This window comes from Lutra lutra, chromosome 7, assembly GCF_902655055.1.
Source record: "Lutra lutra chromosome 7, mLutLut1.2, whole genome shotgun sequence".
Taxonomy (NCBI): Eukaryota; Metazoa; Chordata; class Mammalia; order Carnivora; family Mustelidae; genus Lutra; species Lutra lutra.
This window is the reverse complement of record NC_062284.1, coordinates 102,543,344-102,565,425: the sequence shown is the minus strand read 5'-3', so window position 1 is coordinate 102,565,425 and position 22,082 is coordinate 102,543,344. Positions and strand designations below refer to the sequence as shown.

General features: G+C 44.5%; 1 protein-coding gene and 1 non-coding gene across 3 annotated transcripts in view; both read right to left on the bottom strand.

Annotated features, from left to right (window-relative positions):
- The window catches only part of SAMD4A (sterile alpha motif domain containing 4A), a 206,336-nt gene that overhangs the window by 98,543 nt on the left and 85,711 nt on the right, over positions 1 to 22,082 (bottom strand). The window lies entirely within an intron of this gene.
- Positions 20,005 to 20,110, bottom strand: LOC125105790 (U6 spliceosomal RNA). Its single transcript, XR_007129052.1, has one exon. It is a non-coding gene; the product is annotated as a U6 spliceosomal RNA (small nuclear RNA).

The following is a 22,082-nucleotide window of genomic DNA, read 5'->3' as shown; positions in this document are numbered from 1 at the left end:
CATTTCCTTCCAGATGGTTCCCTTAGGATGCTCACTCCATCTACCTGAGAATCACAGAATTCTGGAGATGGAAGGGCCCTCAGAGATTCTCTGGCTCCTCCTTTACTAGCTGTGGGGGTCTCACCCCATGATTCCTCCCCAGCGGTCACCAGGGCCGAGCTCCTCCCTAGCCACCATCAAGGGGAGCTAGGATTATTAAAGCCATCATCGGGCTCTCTACAACTTCTTTCCATTCAACAAAGGTCATTTTTCTGAAACCACGAAGAATAAATCTAGAGACACTTACACACCCGTGTTCATAGCAGCCTTATTCACAATAATCAGAAGCAACCCCAATGTCCATCGACAGATGAACAGATAAACAAAGTAAGGTATACACACACCATGGTATACTATTCAGCCTTTAAAAGGTATGAAATTCTAACACATGCTACAACATGGATAAAAATCAAAAGCATTATGCTAAATAAAGGAAGCCAGACACAAAAGGACAAATATCATAGGATTCCTTTGTATGAATACCTGGAGTAGGCAAATTCAAAGAGACAGAAGGTAGAATGGTGGTTATCAGGGGTTGAGGGGAGGGGGGAAGTTGTTCAATGTGTGAATAGTTTCTTTTTGGGATGATGACAAAGTTTTATAAATGGATGGTGAGGAGAATATAGTGGGAATATAAGATAATGGAACCGTATGGGCACCTGAGTGGCTCAGTGGGTTAAGCCTCTGCCTTCGGTTCAGGTCATGATCTCAGGATCCTGGGATAGAGTCTCGCATTGGGCTCTCTGCTCAGCAGGGAGCCTGCTTCCTCCTCTCCCTCTCTGCCTGCCTCTCTGCCTACCTGTGATCTCTAACAAATAAAAAAAAAAAAAATCTTTAAGATAATGGAACCGTACGCTGAAAAATGATCGAAATGCCAAATTTCATGTACATTTCACTCCAGTCAAAACTACTAAAAAGTTCTATTCCCCCTTTCATGACATAGCTTATGTCCCCTAAATTTTCTTTTTTCAGGCTCCAAATCCCCAGTTCCTTCTAATAATCTTTAGATAATAGGACTTCTAGACCCTCACAGCTTCCCGGCCATACTCCTCTAACTGCAGGGGCGGGGGGCAGCGGCAGATGGGGGAACCTGAGGTGGGCAACAGGTCAGCTGAACACGCTCAGGCCTTTCCACAGATTTCCCTCCCTTTGCTTGTGAGTGTTTGGCAAACGGAAACAGGGCAGGCCCAGGAGGCATCTCTCTCCAGGCACTTGGGGGTGTCCCTTGGCAGCCACCCACCACCGGTCTGTAGCCGCCATCATGGTGTTCACCCCACAAGCTGAACCAGCCTCGCTGGGTTCGACACACTCGCCCCTCTCAATCCCTTCTGGAAAAGCTTTTTGGACGTTTAGGTAGGAAAGTTCCCTTTTGCATTTTAAAGTCTGTTGAAACTGAGCAGCCTGGGTGTTGGTCTGATTCCACAAGTGAGTAATCCATTTCCTGAAAGTAAACTGCTCACCCTTTGGAAGTGGACCAGTGATTTTGGGGTGCCATTTGAAGTGTCCCTCACTGGGTAAATATTTATAGGCACAAGCCATGGAGCTTTTCTAGGAATGTCAGTTAATTTGCTAAATTAATGACCCTTAAGGTGGAACCCTTAAAAAAAAGTTAATTCATCTCTAACGGGTGAGTAATTTATGCCTTGGGACAAGGTATTCGTGGGGGGTGGGGGGCAGGTATGCTTGTCTGACTAGAATAACCACATGTAAATTAAAACCAGGCCTGACTCAAAGTCTCTATCTTCTAATTTTTTTTGACTCCTGATTTTCTACGAATATCTGAGCCAATGATGGGTTGACTTTGGAAAACTTTTCCATGCCAATATTTTGCCTGGAGTTTGAAATGACAAGATTTTTAAAAATCCCTTCTTGGTAAGTCTATTGGCCTCAGGGATTACATACGGAAGATCTCATGTATCTGCCACTCACTAAAAAATTGTGCCCACCTGCCTGTACCTGGAGACCTGCCTCCAGTTCTCTGGTGTGGAATAATTCACACTTCAATCAGCTGGCTTGAAAGAGCCTTTTGTCTTGAATAATCAAAAGGTGATTTCTTTTGGGCTCAAATGATCACTTAAACGATCCTTTCAAAAGGACTCCTATGCCATCTTCTCCTCCCTCTTCACGAGACAGGCAATCTGCAATAAGTAATCTAAATTTTCTGATTAAAAGTATGCAGCTAGATGAGTGTTTTTGGAGTTCTGTTGGGAAGATGAGTTTGTGTGTGTGGTGGGGTCTGAGTTATGAATAAATCGGGCGGAGAAGTGATCCTCAGCCAGAGTCGTGGAAGTTTCTGAATCTGATAGAGAAGAGGTCGTTCTGGATTCCCCACCAGCCTCCCTCGAGCACTCTTCTTCTATCTCTGCACAAGCCTGTATAGTAAAGAACTTAGGAATCCCGTGTGACTAATGGGCTCAGCTGTCACCACCACCCTTGTGGGCTTCCCAGACAGAAATAAGGGTTCCCCTGACTCTCCCTGAACCCCAATGTGGTCCTGGGCCTCCGACTCTGTCCTATCTTAAAACCACTTATGCCTGGGTGTTAGCCCAAGCCTATAAGACTTTCTGGAATTAGTTGCTGGCTACCTGCTATCCCATTCCCATCAGGGGTCCTCAGAAAGGAAAGGCCTATGTGACTCCGAGCGATGACAGCCCTCCCTCAATGTCCTGGAGCTTAAGCCCACGAAGGCCAGAGCATCAGAACACCCCTCCATCCCTGGAGAACCAGGCTGGGTGCTGGCGGGGGACACAGCTTCCCCAAGAGGGCCCATGTCTTAACAGTACTGGAGGGAAGGAAACAGGTGCAGAGAACCCAGGGCTGGTTATCCAGGTAGCCAGCAATGCTGAAAACAGTGTTTTTCCTTCTTCGTTCATTTCCTTCCTTCCCACCAGGCCTACGTATGAGGCATCAGGGCTTAACACGAGTCACTGAACGCTCGAAAGACAACCAACCGGCCGGTATTGTCAGCAGAGTGGGGATTTGGTCTTAATTTATTTCCTTTTATGCTTTAATTTGGCCCATGTTCATTCCCCATTGCATTACCTTTTTTATTTATCTTTTTAGGAAGGCAGCCACAGCCAGAGTACAGACCCACCTCAGGAACTTGATTACGCGCTGAGAAACTCCATCTTAAATATTTGTGGGAACAAAAGTAAATGCTTAAAATACAACTGATGATTAATAGGTATTAATGCCACCAGGGTTACCAGGAATCGGGGAATGTCAGGCTCACAAGCCGAGCCTTCAGTGGGCTGTGTGCTGATGAAGTCGGGGACCCAGATGTGGTGTGTGTGTGTCACTTGGCGACTGTTGCTACCAGCAACCATCAGCCCCTGACAAACTACCTTACTTTGTTTTTCTGTGACTCCCTCCTGTACAGACCTGGTCTGGGGTGATAGGCCACAGAAGAAAGCAAACAGAAGGAAACGGTAGTGAAAGGAGGCGGACATGGAACCCAGAAAGCCCCAGCAGCTTCTGCAGCCTTCTATGTGCTGGGAGTAAGACAACTTCTGGACTTTTCTCCCTTATGAACTCACACTTCGACCTTCTTCCATGCACACAGCAGACTCCCCGTAACCCTGAGCAGCAGGCCATGTTGTAGGATGAGAACACGGCTTCTTCTTCATCTGTGGATCCCTGAATCACACACCCCTTTCATGGACTGCCAACCTCACGTGTGTTCCTTAATATTTACCCCCACACCCTCTGTAAGGCCAGCCCTGTAACCAAACGTTGTATATATATGTTTTTTATATTTTTATTTATTTATTTGACAGACAGAGATCACAAGTAGGCAGAGAGGCAAGCAGAGAGAGAAGGAGGGGAAGCAGGCTCCCTGCTGAGCACAGAGCCCGATGTGGGGCTCAAGCCCAGGACCCTGAGATCATGACCTGAGCTGAAGACAGAAGCTTTAATCCACTGAACCACTCAGGTGCCCCCAAAACGTTGTATATTATGATAGCTCTCTTCAAGAGCTCTGGGTTTCTCCTTAAGCCGGACTTTATGTTGGCCATCAATCTTTCCATCACTGGTCCCAGTGGTCTGTCATAACTTACTTCCACTGCCCGCCTTTGGGGAAATTTCCAATTCTCACTTTGGTTAAACTTAAACTGCTGAACTGAACTGGTCTCCTTACCTATTTTTCACTTGAGACCCCATGAAAAGCGACTAAAAACTTTTCCAAAATTATCCGTGTCCCCCACATATAATGGTCAATGCACACATAGAATTAAACTTTTACCTACTTGGCTTCTGGCTTAGTTCCTAACTTAGTATTGAACATCTGTGGAGTACTTTTTCAAAAACTCCGCAACTCTTTGTAAACATCATCACATCTAATTTTCAAAACCAGCATGAGTGGGTGGGGACCCTGAGGCTGGGGGAGGCAAAAGGGCCATGTCGGGGGCTCCCCTGCTGCCCTGACTCTGCTCCCCAGCCCCGGGGCTGGTGTCTCTGTCCTCTCACAGTGAGGCTGAGTGAAGGCTCGCTGGGAGAAGGGTCAGCACAGAGCAGCCCAACCAGTTCATTTGTTTTCTTGGTTCTTCTTACACATGAATCTAAGTCTAGATGGACATTAGGAAAATAATAGCTGTTTAAGAGCAAATCCCAGCGTGTCTCCAAAACAATAGAGAATCAAATTCTGAAAGCAAGTAAGACGTTGCTTTATTCTTCTTTTCTGTGGCTCTGCGGGCTGGGTGTGAGTGAGTTGGGCGTGTCGGGTGAGGGGAGGAGAGCCTCCAGAACATACCATTATGATTATCTAACAATAACAACACTCTCACTGGCAATGTCAACTGAAAAGATTAAAAGCAGGCGGTTTCTTTTTACTTTACATGGCAACTAGCTTCTGAAGTTAAAAAAAAGAAAAAGTAAAACTATTAACTGCTTCATTAAGTCTCAGGGATGCTGGTTACTTTAAGTACTCTTCACCCCTTAACATTCTAAACTAAAGAATGTGCTGGAACAGAGACTTCTGGATCGTATTTTAACTTAAGTTACTTTTCAATTTTTAGGAAAGGATAGTTAACACATGTGGCTAAATTTAAACAACTTCAGCTTAGTTAACTTTCCCTTAAAATAACCACGCCATAAAGTAATCGTACACTAAAAAGGCCTCAGTCCTCACATGACAACCCTAAACACTGTCTCTTCACACAGTCCAGAGACGTGCACCATCCAAGTCTCAGTCACAGACTGGAAATTACACCCCACTGGCAAGAAGCAACACTATAGCAGATGCATTAAAAAAAAAAAAAAAAAAGAGTGGCAGCTTCTGAGGCCCAATTTGCCAGGCATCATGTTATTAATTTTATATTTTGAGAAGTAACTTTTTTTCCAAATAGAAAATGTGGCAGTTGGGCGCCTGGGTTGCTCAGTCGTTGAGCTCAGGGTCCTGGGATCGAGTCCCACATTGGGCTCCCTGCTCCTCCTTCTCCCACTCTCCCTACTTGTGTTCTATCTCTTGCTGTGTCTCTCTCTCTCTCTGTCAAATAAATAAATACAAATCTTAAAAAAAAAAGTGACAGTTGTAACAGGACCAACACTGTTACTTTTCACTTGAATAATTGTTATCCTACAATCACATGAAACCTAAGAAAAGATCGCTGTGTGCATGCAGAAAGACACAGTGATCCCAGACTCGCTTGTGAGATTTCCAGGCAGACACAACACAGGAATCAGTGGTGGTGGAGGACCAGGCATGCGCCCTCCGGGAGCAGAAGACAAGGAAGTATGGCCCCAGTGGGACTCTGGACACACATGTTCCATCTTCTCTGGACACACATGCACCATAGCACACCCCCCCCACCCCGGTATTACCTCGAATTCCTTCAGCTCATTTTCCCCTCCTGTCCTCTCTATCTCAGGTCCCAGACAAGATCCCTTAACCAAATCTTGAAGGCTATCACATAAAAGTGTTTCCCTTTGCCCATTGGGAGAGATTGATCCGGTAAGGATAAGCAGATGGAAGAGTTACCGTGTAAGAACCAGCAATGCAAAAGCAGTTGCTCAATGGCAGAGAGGAACTCAGGGACGTAGTAGTAGGTTCTTAGTCTGGGAGGCAATCTCTTGTATTTCAGATTTCAGTTTTCTGTTTTCTCATAAGAAAAAGTAAACATGATAACCTTCCTGCCACCAGCCACTTCCAAACAATGACCTGGAAAACAATGGTGTGTGGATCTCTAGAGACTCAGTACTGGGAGAGTGAGAAGGCAGCCACTTTGAATATCCTTGTCTAAAGATCTTTACTCCTATAAATAACAATCTCTTCCAACCCCACACTCCCCCACCCCCATCCCCCAGGCCCATGCCTCAGGGCATCCTCTGAAATCCAGTGTTTGCCTAGAATCAATCCTGCAACATCTGGAAAGGGAAGAGAGTTTAAACATTCTTGGTTGCAGATTGGTATTTTTAGCACTTTTAGAAAAGATTAGACTGTTTTTCATGTAACTCATTTCTCGTAATATTAGCACTTGTGTTTTAAGAGCACGGAGCAGGGAGCTATTGTTAGAGAAGACAGGATCAGAATAAAGTGGCTGAGTTATAAGCTATATTGCTCATTCTTTTCTTTAGCTGAAAATAGCTCCTCAATGTCTAGTTTCCTATCAGCAGCTCCCAAATATTCCTGGTCCAAAGGACCGTAGGTATATAAGATTCACCAAAAACTGACTTTAAATATTTGACCTTCTATCCCAGCCTCCAAGAATGATGAGAAACTGGCTCATCTTTGTTTCCAGAAAGTCCTACTAGTCTGTCAGACACAAAATTCAAACCTGAGTCAATAAAAAAACAAGCATTTGAAATGCCTGTCTTCCTTGCTTCCCCCACTTCTTCCTGCAGTCTATTTTTTGGCTATTTTACTACTTTTAAGTTTTACAATGCACAAAGAAAGGGGGAATATTACTTGAAAGAATTTGGGGTGGGGGGCACCCCATTGGCTAGGCAGTTAAGCATCTGCGTTCAGCTCAGGTCATGATCCCAGAGTGCTGGGATAGAGCCCCACCTCAGGCTCCCTGCTCAGCGGGGAACCTGCTTTTCCCTCTGCCCCTCCCCCTGCTTGTGCTCTCTCTCTCTCTCTCCCTTCTGTCTCTCAAATAAATAAATAAAATCTTTAAAAGAGAAAAGAAAGAATTTTGGGGACAAAGTTGGGTCAAGCAGAATGTAAAATAAAAGGTTGGGATTATTCAGGGTTTCAATTTTCTATGCTCTCCCAGTAGACTGTATGTGTATGTGTGTGTGTCGATGCACACACACACGTGTGTGTGTGTGTATATATACACCGCACACACACACAAACACAAGTACAGATGGGTAGATCAATAGACTGAATGAGCAAGAATTGGAGACTACTTAAAAAGCGTTCAGATACTCGTGTACACCCCAGGAGACTAATTCTGTAGACAAAAACGCCCTTTTAACCAAACAGTTCCAACATAGGAGAGAATGTCCTCCTTCCACCGAAGCCAAATATTTTACTGTACGTTAAAAGACTAATTAAAACAATATTGTGGTGTTCAAGCACGGTGGGTTATGAAGAGAAACCTTCACTTCATGAGCAAACACTGAGTCACCGGTGAGCGAGCTCATGCAGGAGTTTTGCAGACGGGGTGTGTTTCATCAATATTCACATATCCACCTTGTAAGAACTGTAGCTTGCAACTATGATTTCCATTACAAAGCCCCTGAAATGCCAGGAATGAGTCATGGCTTTGTGCCTGGGCATTGCGCTGATTTTCTCCATTAACCAGGCTCACATACTGACAACTTCCAGGAGAAAAGCTGAATGAGTCAGTTTCAGGAACAAACTGCATTAGAATACTATGTACGAAGAGGAGTTCGGGTAATAGGAATTGGGGCTTTTTCTGTTTGTTTGTTATTGTTTGGTCCTCCTTAAATAGAAACTTTCATAAAATTCATTTCTCCAAAAAGCAACAAGCATAGATCCACGCAGTTATAAGGATTCTAACACCAGGACCAAATTGGTTACCCAAACACAGCACAGCGTGCGTGAACTGGCTGGGATCAATTCTAGCTTTTTGAGGACCATTCTGCAGTCACTCGAACACACACGGTGCTACCTCTGGACCAGTCCCAAACATCTTCTCTTGCCCTGGCTCTCCTCTTCAGGTGTCTTCCACGAGCTGACTTTCGCATGGGAATGGGACTCACAGGGAGACAAGTCAGCTAAGGGAAGAAGGGAAAGGCAGGGCCAGAATTTGGGCAAAGCAGGGACAGGGTCTCAGCAGTAACAACATCCCTAACTACACAGACAAAGCTCTGGCATCAGCGGGAAACTGAGTGCATTCTGTAGGGCTCCACACTATTGGGACACTTGCCTTCTGTCCTATTCCCTGGTGCTGTTCTAGGAGAAAGGACTCCAGATCTCTTTAGCCCTCCTTTTTCTTGAGAGTTGTTCCCATATTCAAGAGGTGAAGGCCTAGAACACTGTCATCTGGGACATCTTTTAAAAAATTACCTTATCTGGGGCGTCTGGGTGGCTCAGTGGGTTAAGCCTCTGCCTTTGGCTCAGGTCATGATCTCAGGGTCCTGGGATAGAGCCCCGCATCGGGCTCCCTGCTCAGCAGGGAGCCTGCTTCCTCCTCTCTCTCTGCCTGCCTCTCTGCTTACTTGTGATCTCTGTCAAATAAATAAATAAAAATCTTTTTTAAAAAATACCTTATCTGAGCATATTTGGAGAAAGTCTGGCAAGGGGGAAATACTCAAAGTACAGTGAGCATCAGTGGCTAACACCTTCTCAGAACTTCTGATCTTATCTGACGTTTGAGACCTGGATCATGAAATGCTTTGAAAACAGCAGGATCACGACAAGTGGAGAAAATATGAATATGGCATCGGCACTTGCAAAGCCACACTGTGAAGTTAGTTAACGAGAGTGATTCTGCGAAGCTGGCGCCCCTCTCTCCAACACGGGCATCTCATAGGCTCACCCTATCTAGGATTATATTCTGTTGCTCTATATCTTTCCTAGGACTGAACCATGGGCTTACTTTCTCTCTTTTTTGGATTTGGCCTCCAATGTTTAGGCACGAGTCAGCACACACAGATGAGTGTAGATGAACCACGCTAATTAAGGGAGCCCTCCCATGGAAGGATTCTCTTTTAGCCCTCTATATTTAGTTAAGCGCAATTTCAGCGCAAGACACTGAATTTTCTAAACCTTGCGAGCGAGGAGTCTCTGCCATGAGATTTGCCTCCTACAAGGCTGCTCGCTTGTTTACTGGGGCTATGAGGTCCCCATAACCACAGAGCATTCAAACAGGCCAGTCAAGGTGACCTCGTTGACAGGACGGGGGACTAGCTTCACTTCTGTCAATGCAGCAAGCCCGTACAGTGTTGGGATCCAAACTAGTGAATATCCCGATCAGACAAAACCCACTAAAACTTAATTTGACATGACATCCCTACTGAACTGCTCCCAGAAGCAATCATTTTCATTAAACCACAGGGTTCCTAAATTTTACATTTAGTAGCGGACTGAAGATTTTGAAGCTTCCCATTGCTGAAACATGGATTCTCATGTTCTTACGCTGTTGCTTTGTCAGAACTGATACGTGGTGAAGGAATAAGTTTCACGTCTAGCTCTCAAGCAAAAATTTGAGAAAGATTCCGTAGCTTCCTGGCTGTGACACAAGTTGCTTTCCATGATAAGAGATTCTCTGCCTTCTTTTAAAATCTCTCCTCATCCCCTTGATGGGAGCGTCATTTGGGGCATGACTACCTCAGTATTAAGGGATATGCTGCACTGTCACGATGACAAAAGTCAATGGGTTTCCTCCTCATGTTTTTGACATTTAAAGACATCTGCAGAAAGGTAGACTCCATCTGTGTCCTCCTGCTGGTAGAGACTAAACACCTGTACAGAAGAAACCAAGCCAGGATTCCGTTCCGTGTCAGGATGGGCCTTTGGAGAACAGAATCAATTACCCTCTGCTTTCTCTTTTGTTTCTCAAATTCTCAGGCAGGCTGAAGTGGTCAAGTTTCACACAAGCTGCTGTTGCGTTCTGGCTTTTTTAGAGAACCTCATGCAGAAATGTATATCCAGAAGCAACCTAAAGGAGCAGCAAAGCTCCTGTCCTTTTCTCCCTAAAAATGGAATAAATTTATTTAGCAGCATCTTTGCTTCCACTGAATATATTTACTTCTTAAATGAGACAAATCTCTTGCCAGGCTTCTCACCCACTCTGCAGGGACATAGGCCTCCTTTGCATAACCTCTTCTTCCCAAGAAAAAGAATGAGAATGCTATGCTTTAATCTTCTGGCATTTCTCGCTGGATGCAAGTAGGATACCAAAATGGATTTAGGTCCCAGGAAGGAGAAGTGAAAGAATCTTCTTCATTCCCTTCCCCCTTGAATCACATGTGCCCCAGCATGGGTTTTTACGACTCGTGGAGTAGGCTGCGTTCTCAGAGACTTGAGAAAGCAGAGAAGAGTGGCCTCCAAAGTTAAGCTCTGAACAAGAAACCAGTCCAGATCCATGGGCTGAGGTTTGACGTTTAAGACTAATGGCCGTGACTGTTTACACAGACAGAAGACGGTTATTTAAGGGTGAAATTTCATCCACCTTCAGCTCAGCCAAAATGATGATCCAAGAGAAGTGTAATGCTAGGTCTTCTTAGACTCCACGGCTGCAGGGTCCTGCAGAAGCAGCAGGGCTGGAGGGTTGACACCTGCTGCTCCCTCCCTGGATCCTAGGCCCAGGGCCCCATGGCAGAGCTTCCCCTCAATGATATTGGGTGTCCCAAAGGCAGGTGAGGCTTCAGTGGACTTCCAGAACGTTCCTTCCCAGCAGACAGAGCGGGTAAATGAAACCTGTCCAAACCTCAAGTGCTAAAAGCAGCAGGCAGCCTGCTTTGCTGACACAGTCACAAAACCCAGGGTCTAGAACAAGGAAGCCATTATTTCTCCCCTGGTCCGGAGAGAGCTGGTTGCCTGTATTGTTTTCTAGCTTCGGAAACACCAAATAAGGACGACTTTTGGTTCAAGGTAGGAGACATGGCTCTTTTTATGACCTCACTCTTTCTTACATAATATATTAAACAGGCCCTTTAAGCCGAAGTTTAAAAGCTAAATTCTGCCTCTGCAGAAAGATGTGCCATTCCCATTGAAGTTGGTGTGACTTGGCTGTCACAGCTGGGGGCAAACTCTACTCTTTAGCAAGAGTGTGATGGATAAGTAATAGTTTCCAAGACTATTGGAATCTAACGTTCTAATAAAGAGACACTAGAGGACTATGGGGAAAATGACTTTAAAGCCCAAATCAACAAATACTTCCCATCATTTAGGAATGTGCTTGTGGACCTTCCTGGGTTACAAGGAAACCCTTGAAAGAGGGCCCAGGCACCAGTCTGAAGAACATTCAAGGTCTCTTTGGGAAAGCTTCTACTGCAGGAGAAATCCAGCCAGGACCGGAAGACCCCACTTCCAACAGTGGACAGGCTGGTGTCTCCCTCCCAGTCACTTGGTGGGGAGATGCATAGTGAGTTCTAGAACAACAGATTATGTTATAAGTCGCACTTTCTCATTTCCCTGTTCCCAGGCTACACACAGGCATTTTATGGTATTTGATCTTGATGTGGTACTTATATAGATTTATTGTATACTACATTGTTCCACAACAAATTTTATTTTTTTTAAAGATTTTACTTATTTATTTGAGAAAGAGAGAGAGAGAGAACAAGTCGGGGAGGGGCAGAGGGAGAGGGACAAGCAGACTCCTCGCTGAGCAGGGAGCCAGATGTGGTGCTCAATCCCAGGATCCTGATACCATGTCCTGAACCGTAGTTAAGACACTTAGCTGACTGAGCCATCCAGGTGCCCAATTACACAACGAATTTTTTTTTTTAAGATTTTATTTATTTATTCGACAGACAGAGATCACAAGTAGGCAGAGAGGCAGGCAGAGAGAGAGAAGGAAGCAGGCTTCCTGCTGAGCAGAGAGCCTGATGTGGGGCTCGATCCCAGGACCCCGGGATCATGACCTGAGCTGAAGGCAGAGGTTTTAACCCACTGAGCCACCCAGGCACCCCTCCACAACGAATTTTAAATGACTTCCATGGGGTCTTAGGAACTGTCCCACATCCCTGTAACACTTAAAAACAATGAATTTAACTTAAAAACTTGAAAACAATATTACTTACTTAAAATAATTTGGATGATTATTTTAAAAATTGAAGATAGCCTCTACTTCAGTAAAGTCAAAAGTAAACCAAACCTGAGGCATTCAAACCCTCCAATTTTCATTTACAGACAAATTCCAAAAGAAGAAGTCATCCTCTCAGCTGTGAACACTGCACAGCCCTTTCCCAATTCCTACAGAATCCTGCTCTAGGTGCATAGGAGAGGGCAACATCCACATCCTGACAAAGCATACATACATCTATAGGTCACTGAAACCAAAGTCTCCAAAAGTCAGCTTTAATCAACCTCACCCTACTCCCCACCACCCTAGCACAGAAAGTAAAGATGACACACGCATCCCAAAGCTCAAAAGAAATAAAACGACACACGAAAACAAAAACAAAACAGCTGACTATACCCTAAAGAAAAAAAAAAATCGGTACCCTAAAAAGGAAGCAGTAGATGGGGGTAATGGTGTGACCTTTCCTGCCGCCCCACCCCCATGCTTCTGCACCTCCCCTCCCTTCGCTCCCTGGTTTTGCTTCCTGCTCAGGCTCTGCTGCCTGTCTTCCCTGAGGTATCATTTCAGGCCCATGTGTTGAGCCCTGTTAATCCAAGTTTCAACTTCATGCCCACTGGCATCTGGTTCATTGCCATGTTCCCTGCAACGGAAATGTAGAGACCTACCCGGAGACACGTTCAGATTCTGGCTTCACACGTGCTGACAATGGAACTCCAGAAGCCTGATTTCATTGCACATTTTCAGTAAAGTCTAAGGCTCCTGGCCCACCACTCTACAACATCCATAGTCTCAGCTCAAGCGGCATTCCCTCCCCTCATCTTCTCCCACCCTGTACCTCAGAGCAGGCTCTGCCTTAGTTCATGTTATTCCTCCATCTAGAAACAACATTTCTGCCCACCTTTGCTTGGAGGGTAAATTCAAACCTGTTCTAAGCATATCACACATCTCACTGAATCCTTACGCCAACCCTGAGAGGTAGATATTATTATTATACCCATTTTAAAGATGAGGAAGCAGAGGCACAGAGATGTGACCCAGCCTGCTCAAGTAGCCCAAAACAAGAAGTAGTAAGGCCCAGGAACCCTAAGGATCCTAACTAAGCTGCCTCTTTCATAAAACCTGCATGTCCCAACTCTAGCTAAAATTTTGTTCTTCTCCCAAACTCCTTAGCCCATTAGTACTGTCTTTCCTATGGTCTTACCGTTTTCTACCCAACTTCCCGGATGTTTATGGGCATTTCCTCCTTCCTGGTGGATGGTAAGTTTCATAAGGACAGAGTCCATGCAGGATTCAACTTTGGCCCCTAGGGCTCACCTGTGAGCCCTGCACAAGGCAATGGGTACCTGTCAATATATGTGGGTGGGTCCCACCCCAAGTGAGGGGTCCCAGCTGGAGAGAAGAAGCTCGTCATTCTTTGTTTTCATCCCTATGTAGTCACACTTTTATGTTTACTTTTATTGTTTTTAGAGCAAGTACAGTGCTCTAGTAAGGAAAGCAAGTTGCCTGGCAGGTTAAAGCTGTGTCCTACGTGCATGGGAAGAAGCAGGGGTCAAGTTCCCCTTGCTGCTTCCCACGTACAAGAGCTGCTTGGAGAGGCAGTAGTAATGGCAGAGAGGACAACAGCAGAAATAACAAGGAAAACCACCAGCCGCGACAGCACACTAGTGTCGGGCACCTCCCATCCAGTGTCTGTGATCCTTTCAATAACCCTGTAAGCTAGGCCTTGTCATCTTTAGTCCACAGATGGGAACTGAGATTTGGAAAAGCAAATTCTTTTGCTCAGGGTTACAAGAAGTTAAAACCCAGTGCGGTAGCGTAACCCAGATCTTCCTTCAGGGTCGGTCTGGGCTCTGTCCACTCGAGCAACAATGCCTACAGTCTCCTGGGAGCTAAGAACGGCAAGCTACCTGGTCCATTCATTCTTTACTTCCCAGACTCTCTCTTTGGTTTTGTCTTTTAGGTGAAAAATGACCCTCGCACACACCCAGTGATTCCAAGAAACCAAATGAACAGTAACCTACTTTCATATTGCTCAGAGAGTTCTTAATTACTAGGAACAGACAGGACCGTGGTCATAAAAATGTACCAGGAGATATCCAAGAGGGTGGTGCTGATGCGGGAGGGTGGCAAGGGGTGGGGCCAGATAGATTTGCGTGGAGTCCAAGAGGCAGACAGAGAACTAAATGTTCTGCTTAGAAGAAAGATAAATCACTTTTCATTAACCTATAAAGTTGTCTTAGTTGGACCACAACAAACACTTGATGCGTTCACAACATCACCACAAAAACATTTTCGTGGTCTTGGCTGTAAACAATGGTTTTACACAGGAAGAGCAATGCTTTTCACCCTGCAGGGGCGGGGAGGGGCGGGGGGAGAAGGGAATCCCTCAAAATGCAGCACACACTTAAACATGATTCAGCTGTGATTCATCAAAGCTAGAGTAGTATTCTGTTCCCTCTAGGATTCTGGGTGCAAAGTATTCTCTCAATGCTGGCAAAATTATCTTCCCATGCTCCTGAATGATAGGCCACTTCCGCTAACGTGCTCTACAGTTCACAATACGGTTAAGATAGATTCTTCTGTGTGTAAGGCTGAGCGGCGCTAGCGTGAGCAGAAATCCTAATAGCTACTGGGAGCCTAGTTAGAAATCAGCCACATTAACAGTCATGCTTCTAAAGATAAAAGCCCCCACTCAATATTCTTTATCAGCTTGCTTTAGCCAAACTTGACGCATTTGTTACTCATGTCTAGTTGTGGTGATTTTAAGTCTGTGACTGTTCCCTTGAAGGCAGCCTTCCATAAAAAGCACATGCTCTGGAGGGAGCATCTGGGGAGAGAGCAGCAACCGTTCCCCAGCTAAGGGAATCTGGGCTAGGGGCGCAGGAGCGATTTAACAGTCCCTAGACCAAGCCTCCTATAACGACTGGAATACAAGGCAGGCAATCTGGGTGCCATGCCTTCAGGGAGTCTCACGGCAACCCATGATCCAGGCAGCAGGGACAAACCCCGTGGTCCGGCCATTACTCCGACATTTAAGTGGAGCTCCTTCTCAATGGAAATTTAAAGAAGACAAAACATGGCAGCCTCATCTAAATGTCCTCGGCTCTGTTATCTTGGGCACCGATCTGAGGCTCATCCTTCTTTCCGTATCTTTCCCTGTCTGTCCATCCTTTATGACTCGGCAGCAGAACATGCCAGAAGAAGAGCACAGGCTCAGTGGCCAGACCCCTTGGGTTCAAGTCCTGACACTCACTTATCAGCTCTGTGACCTCGAGCAAGTCACTTTAGTCTCTCTTGCCTTGGTCTTCTCACCTGTAAAATGAGGCTGAGAATAACAGGACCTATTTCGTAGGGATTTTTTTTTTTTTAAGTAGGTTCCATGCCCAGCATGGAGCCCAGCACAGGACTTGAACTCACGACCCTGAGATCAAGACCTGAGGTGATATGAAGAGTCTGACGTTTAACTGACGGAACCACGCAGGCGCCCCCTAGGGGCTTAAAGGGAGTCAACTAGAAAGGGGATTAAGTTAAAACAAAAGGGCCATATAAGGGTTAGTTATTACTGTTTTCCCCCTTCTTATCTTCTTTCCTTTGCTTTCTTTCAATAAATACTTATTGATTAACCCCTAGATAGATACAAGACGCTACGCAGGATTCTAGGTAAACTTTGAATATAGACAGGGTAGAGTCCTTGTCCTCCAAGGAAGGACAGAAGGTAAAACGCTGTAGTAGAAAAAGATCACCAGTCTGGGACTGGTGGGACTGGGGAATGGGCCTCTGGCCCCAGCACCATCACTAACTTCTCTGTGGTTTCCTCATCTGGAAGCCCAAGATCCTTCTAGGGATCGTGACAACAGAAAGCAAGAGTACCCAGCCAGGCCCCACACACCATGCCATCAGTATCACAACTAGAGGGGAGAGAAAGGCTCTCTAGCCGGGCCAGTCAGGGAAGGCTTCAGGGATCCGATTTATGCGTGGCCCTGAAGGGCAGCTCAGAGGCTGGGAGACGGAATTGCCGAAAGGAAGGATAATGTGCAGAGGCACGAGAGTATTTGGGTTAACAGCACATTTTGGTGGCAGCTGAGAACGGGTTTGGGGAAAGCAGAAGGGAAAAGAGACGTGCTTGGTTTTTGGAGGGCTGGTGTGCATACAACGCTGGGCAGGTTACAAGGTGGAAATCCTAGCAGGACTGCGGTACAGGGGACACGTCTGGTGGTGGCCTGCAAAATGGACCAGGTGGAGAGCGAACAGTTGGAAGACAGCTGCACAAGGCAGCCTTGAAGACTCAGAGGCTGGGGAGGGAGCCTCCCCACCCCCACAGGACAGCTGCCTGGTCAGGGGGACTCCCGTCCCCTTTCTTCTCCACAGTTCTCTCCAGTTAACGAGAGGATGACAGAAAAAGTGTTAAGCACGGTACCTGCACATGATCAAAACTTAGTACACATTCTCGATAAAGCAAAATAATGCACTTGAGAACAGTTGTGAACAAGAATTACTATTCACTTGGAAGTCAGTTATTGGTGAAACGCAGAGCAGGTGAAAGCAAAAGGAGGGGACCCATGGAGACTTGGCCCAGGTCACCAGCCCTGTGAGCAGGGAGAATATGACAGAGAGCTGGTAATCCAGGAGAATGTCAGGATGTGGAGAAATGGCGTGTACCTCTCCTTGACTCTCCAGTCAGAATGACAGTGGGTTATTGGACTCTGGAACTGCTATGTAGACTAGGGAGAAATTAAATCCAAAGCCCTCCCTGGACTAGGATCCCTGACCTACACTCGTGGTCCCTGAGGAAGAGAGGAGAGTTACACCCTCAGACTCTCAGCCTAAAACCACCAATGGTGCCAATCATAGACACCACTGCATCCCATAAAAAGACAGTTTGTGTAATTGTTCCCATTTTTCAAAGTGAGGAAACTGGGCTGAGGTCACTTGGTGAGTTGGTAACAGCTGAACCCAGAGCCTGGGACTTTGTCATGGACCTGAAAGCCTGTTCCCTTCCCAGCTGTCCCTCAGGGCTGTTCTTTGCCCCAATCAGCCTTCACAAACAGATCTAAAAACCACAGTGCAAAATACAGGAGCATGAAATTGGAAATAAAATAGGTGCTTCTACATCTATTTAAATCTCATTTATTTTTAATAACTACTGAGGTTAGGCTTTGCATGAAAGGTGAGACGTTGGTTTAAATCTTGATTTATGTCTTGGTTGACTAGTAAAATACTGTCATTCTGCTCAAGTGAAGAAAAGGCCCAGGGAAAATGCCACACTTATTTAGCTTTTCTTAAAACTAACTGTACATCTCCTGGGCATTTTCTTCTGTGGTCTTAAACCCCTATGATCTGCCAGATTTTGTTCGCTGGTATGTTTCCTTCCTCCAACACGTGCGGATACGTATGTGTCTGTAGGTCTATGGCAACCAAAGGTTTAATGCTCACCTTGTCAGTCACCCGTAAGTTCCCATCCTAAATGGGGATCATTTGTCCTCTTATTAAGTGTCTTTGACAATGTTTATAAACTGAAGGTATCTGGCTCAGAATGGAGGCTAATACAATTGCAATAAAAAATAACAGTAATACAAATTGTTTAGCAGGAAAGTCTTCAGCAAAAACAATTATGTCAATAAGCCTACCCTAATGTGGGAGTAAATGAGAATATCAGGCTGTAGATCAAGAAGCTCACATAGGCATTGTTTTAATTAAAACCACAAAGCGTTGCTGTTCCTAGTACTTCCCATGGGTGCCTCCTTCCTTTGATCTTGGGGGTCTCCTCTTTACCTCCATGGCCTGGAACAATGCTTCTGGGGTTTTCCCACAATCATCCGCTTCTCCTTATACCTTGTTCCATAGCAAGACTGACCCCATCTGTCTTGCTTAGTGATGGGCAGTGAATCTCTCATTAAACTTAATCTAAGAACCCAAAGGTCTCTCCTTTTACCTGAACAACAGCGGAAGAAACTTGTGTCTTAAATTCACTCCCTGAGCTTTCAAATTCATACCCTGCCCAGTTGTGTCCCATTACCAGGAAAGAAAATCTCCCATTGCTCGAAGGAAGGACAAGATTTTAGGTTGAGGCAGCCCCTTTCTTCCAAAAGCCTGAAAAATAGCAGGTGACTGCTTCTTTCAATCTGTTCAGATTGTAGTCAGCACATTTTGGTTATTCTGGAACCAGAAAATCCTCAGAAATCAGAATTCATTACGGAGGGTCAGAGAGATGGAGATGGATAATGGTCAACCAAGAATTAATGAGGATTGAGGAAATCCAACCAATTTCACCTGGAGATCTCTGTGGCCATCCATCTATTTCACCATCTGCTCCAAATTTGGACCTATGCCCTGAGAGGCAAAAGACAAATGCATCCATCTTAGAAGTCCGCCCAAGTGAAATGCCATTAAATTGCATTATTGTCCAGAACTGCAGAGAGAAACATTTCTTTCCTAGTTAATCTGGCAGCCATCAGTTGTTCCCCCATTAAATTGAGAGAAACATCTGGTTTATGTGCTAGAATAAAATACCACACCATCTATCAAAATTAAACCCTGAAGAGCTATTACTGAAATGAAGGATGGTGTCTTATTTGTTGGAGGTAGGTATGCATGCTTTCCCACGAAGTTCATGTTCCGGCATACTTATCTTTGGGATCTGCACTCTCTGGATGAACAGGAACCCAATAATCCTACCTGTTTGATGACTTTAAGCATTTCAGATTAGCGTAAATTAAAGCACATTCATACAACTGTTGTTGTGAAAGACACCAGCCACAGAGACAGAGGATGGTCTTTCCAAAATGTTTGTAGACAGGGAGGATAGAAAACTGACCTAAAACACATTGGATTTGGGGACATCTAAAAAAGAATTCTTTCCTTATATCCCAATCTCACTTCGTGGGAAGTGGGTATATTCCTGAACTATCTAATGGAAGTCACATAATAATAAATCAAATTGCATTATCTCATTATTTACAGGAATTCCCTCTCTCCTTCTGTGTGTGTTGGGGGGGAGGTAAACAAACATAAACAAACAAATATTTCAAATGTTTTTTAAGCCAAAGACTACCTTTCTTGAAACAAGTATTTGAAGGGACACCTGGGTGGCTCAGTAGGTTAAGCGTCTGCCTTCAGCTCAGGTCATGATCCAGGGAGTCCCAGGATTGAGCCCCCCATCAGGATCAAGCCCCACATTGGGCTCCCTGCTCAGTAGAGAGTCTGCTTCTCCCTCTCTCTCAAATAAATAAGTAAAATCTTAAAAAAGAAAGAAAGAAAGAAAAAGAAAGAAGCACACTTTGAAATATACTGTTGTTCAACTCCAAATACTCTCTCCCTTATTGATTTCAGAGTCCTCTGAACTAAACTACATTGGTTAGGGAGAGAGGAGAGAGAGGCAGAGAGGAAAAGAGAAGATGTGGGGGGTGGGAAATGGGAGAAAGAAAGTGAGTGAAGTCAGCAAGCTTGCATAGACAGTTCTGCCCACTGCGTCCCTCAGTTACATGGGTCCTTGATGAGCATGATCAGGAAGACTTGTGTCTGTCTGCTCTCTCCCCAGCCTGGCTCAGTTCTCTTGTAACCTGCGTAGTATAAGCATCTTGTTGTGCTCAGCGGACATGTGTATTTTACACAACAGACCACAGCTGCAAAAGAGACATTCCCGTACATGACTGGGTTGATGCTCAGTCTAAAAAAACCGGTTAAAGCATGGAATCATAAAAGTGATAATCTCATTATATTATCTATCTCTATGATATCTCATTATATTATCTATCTATGTACCAATCTAACTATCTATCTATGTATCTATCTACCTAGATATACTCATTGATACTTATATAGATTCACAGAATTTACGTGTCATCCTCGCTCAGGGACCATGCTTAATCTCTGTATTATTCCAGGTTTAGTAGATGTGCTGCCAAAACCAGCACCACATTCACAGACATTTAAACATATGAGTGTACACTATCATTTGCAAATTTGGTACAGGAGTAATGCCTTGTCTTTGAAAATGGGTCCACTCTCTGAAAATCCCAATTTCCTGTATAAACCAGAAATCTGCTATGATTTTCAGGTTCTAGTTTCTTTCTTCCTTCCTTTCTTTCTTTCTTTCTTTCTTTCTTTCTTTCTTTCTTCTTTCTTTCTTTCTTTCTTTCTTTCTTTCTTTCTTTCTTTCTTTCTTTCTTTCTTTCTTCCTTCCTTCCTTCCTTCCTTCCTTCCTTTCAAGATTTTATGTATTTATTTGACAGACAAAGATCACAAGCAGGCAGAGGGAGAGGAAGAAGCAGGCTCACTGCTGAGCAGAGATCCTGATGCGGGCTCAATCCCAGGACCCTGGGATCATGACCTGAGCTGAAGGCAGAGGCTTTAACCCACTGAGCCACCCAGGTGCCCCAACTTTAAAGAAGATAAAAAAAATTCCAAAGAAAGCTGAGAAGCAATGTGACTACGGACTCTGCCTAGATTTTTATGATGTTCCCCACAAATCTTTTAAGGCTATCTTGCTTTTACTTAATTTGCCCATCATTTTTGTTCAGCCTTGACAAGTCTTTCCAAGACAATGGTGTAGCTTCACAGAAATACCTCTCCTTGTCACACTCACGTAAGGTTTGTTTACATAACATTTAGTTACATGTCTTAAATGGAGAAAGTACAACTGGTGTAAACAGGTTTGGGAACAAACACGTCTCAGTTGTCTACCGATAGCCCAGATCAGGGAAGTGGGAGGGGCCACGAGAGAGCAGCTGCCTCAACCACCGGGCACACAGGCATCGGGCACACAGGCATCGGGCCTGTTGCTGGGGGACCAGGACACAGCCTGGATGGGAGCGGACCCAGTGAGCTTCTCTGAATCTCAGCTGAGACTCAACCAAAGAAACAGCTAATGAGCTATTCTCATGCCAGAGAGGAAAGAAACTGACCCGGTTGGCCCTAGGGAGAAACCATAGGCCGGTCTCTAACCTGATGCCTTTCTATGGCTTTGAAGGGTTTTCTGTCTGCTCAATTTTTATCTTACATAGTATTGGATAAACTTCCTCATAAGATGCAGTAACACTGCTGTAAACAGAACAGAAAGAAAAAGTAGTCATGCTTCTGGCCAAACAGAGAAAAACTAAAAAGGCAGAATATATATCGTATAAGTATATATAAGTATGTGTTGTATTAGTAAGTTGTATACTTTAAAACATATATATAAAACTATATATATTTTATATTTATATTCAACTATAACAGTATATATTATGTAAAAATATATATTGTATATATTTATGTTTATATGTAAAGTGTTATTACATATTTATATTCTATATAAAGTACGTATTTTTATATACTATATTTTTATACATATTTTAAGATGTATATATATATTTCTGTATGTTATATATTCTTATATTCTGCCTTTTAATTATATCTATTCTGCTTTTTAGTTACATATATGTGTGTATGTATGTGTATAAGAGTACCTATGCAGGTCTACGGCATGTGTGTGTGTGTGTGTGTACACTTATATGATGGTGCTTCATAAGGTGTGGAGGTTTACACTCTGTCTTAAGATAATTTGACTAAAAGCTTTAATCCCTAAAATTCCAGGTGGATCGAGAAATCGGCCTAGTTGCCTTGGTTCACTCATTGGGACCGAAGTCCATCATTTTACTCATCCCAGCTGCTCTCCAGGGTGTGGATAAACTTATTGTGGATGAAAAGTATCTGCAGCTGAACCCAGGCTCAGTGTCAGGAGGTGCCCACCCCTGATCAGCGACCCGCACCAATATCACTACTTTGCCACCTTGCAACACTTGCAGCTGTGAGGGATGGTAGATTGAAAGGGTCTTTATTTAGCACCTGCATTTTGCTTATTTATGATTTATGATTTCCATCCTGCCTACTTCCGCGGATTGGAGG